The sequence below is a fragment of the Corvus brachyrhynchos genome, unplaced genomic scaffold, assembly GCF_000691975.1.
Source record: "Corvus brachyrhynchos isolate BGI_N302 unplaced genomic scaffold, ASM69197v1 scaffold4, whole genome shotgun sequence".
NCBI classification, from domain to species: domain Eukaryota; kingdom Metazoa; phylum Chordata; class Aves; order Passeriformes; family Corvidae; genus Corvus; species Corvus brachyrhynchos.
Genome location: NW_008237878.1, coordinates 185262 through 186674, shown reverse-complemented (window position 1 = coordinate 186674; position 1413 = coordinate 185262). Strand labels below are relative to the sequence as shown.

Genomic DNA, 1413 nt, shown 5'->3' with positions numbered 1-1413 from the left:
ACGACCCCACAGCGCGGCGCGGAATCGGCACAGCTGGCGGCGGCCAGGGGCTGGCAGGGGAAGCGTTGGGGATGGGAGCCATGGGGTAAAGTGTATCCCACTCATATGCTCACTACAGACAACCCTGGGTGCTGTGGGAGCTGCCATCCCCTCAAGGGGAGCCAAGAGGGGTTATCACTATGTCCTGGATCCCTTGCTGCCTCTTTTGGAGTTGTAGAGCAGTGTTTGGGGGTTTCGGTGACACCTCCCGGCCTGGGCAACCCCCAGAGGATGCTCTACTGGGAGTGTGAGCCCTGAGAGCTGTTTTCCCCCTTCCAGACGAAAGCGGAGCCAACGGACACATCCAAACCTGCAGCAAAAGTGCCACAGCAGCCGGGGAGAGCGCCGTCAGCACAGCCCCTGGGAGCAGCAGGTCAGTGAGCCCCAGCAGTACTGTGCCATCTGTCCCCCCTTGTGCCAGCTGCCTGGCACCACAAAGCTCAGCTGAGCTCCCCCAGCTGGGCCTGTCCCCTGCTAACAGTGACTTCGTTTGTCCCCCAGCAGACAGCAAGGCCGGTCCGAGGACGGCCGGGCCACGTGGTCCCGCGGGCATGGCCACGGGGCAGCCCGGCGGGGAAGGAGAGAGCGTCTTCTCCAAAATCCTGCCAGGGGGGGCAGCGGAACAAGCAGGCAAACTGACTGAAGGTGAGGGCTCCTCCCGGGATGGGGACAGGATGGTGATGCTCTTCTGCACCGAGACAGTCACACAGCTTGGGGATGGCTGGCTGCAGCCAGTGGGATGCAGTGCTCCCACAGTTTGGGGCTCAGGGAGGTGGGGGGCCAGGGTCACTGCGCCATACTGACACCTCTTCTGGCTTCCCCACAGCGGTGTCAGCTTTCGGCAAGAAGTTCACTTCGTTCTGGTGAGAGAACGGCACAAGGTGAGTGCAGCCAGCACCGGGCACTGTGCCATGGGCTCTCCCTGCCCCAGCCGTGCCTGATGCCCTCCTCCTCCCTTCCACACTGCAGGAGTTTGGGAAGTGAGTGGAGATTTGAGTCGTTGCACTGGAAAAACCTATGAAGAAGCCAGTGAATTCAGCACGCGGCGCCAGACTCTGAGTATAACAGTGAGTGTACAGGGCACACCTGCACACAAGTCCCCTGTGCCATGCCGTCTCTGAGGTTCCAGCTGCAGTGGCACCACTGTCCCCCCAGCACCTGCTGAGCCCTGCCTTGCCACACTCCCAGCCCCCAAGCTGGGAAAGACATAGCATGGACCCATCCCCTTCGTGCTGGGCCACTCATCCCCATCTTCATCCCCAAGTGCTGGCCCCAAGCCAAGGCGTGGGGGCTTGGCCTTGTTCCCCAGTCTCGGAAGCGCTGGTGCAGACTCTGGGTTTCCAGGGAAGATTTGGGCGGTCCAGGCTCTGCTCC

At 62.1% G+C, this 1413-nt stretch overlaps 1 long non-coding RNA gene across 2 annotated transcripts; it reads left to right on the top strand.

The window, feature by feature from the left end:
- Nucleotides 1-72: 72 nt before the first annotated feature.
- LOC108446244 lies at nucleotides 73-1058 on the top strand. 2 transcript variants are annotated; one of them, XR_001861380.1, is made up of 4 exons: nucleotides 73-412; nucleotides 541-684; nucleotides 866-920; nucleotides 1009-1058. It is a non-coding gene; the product is annotated as an uncharacterized LOC108446244 (long non-coding RNA). The 2 variants fall into 2 exon arrangements; XR_001861381.1 differs by having other exon boundaries at nucleotides 75-412; nucleotides 544-684.
- The last annotated feature ends 355 nt before the right edge of the window (nucleotides 1059-1413 follow it).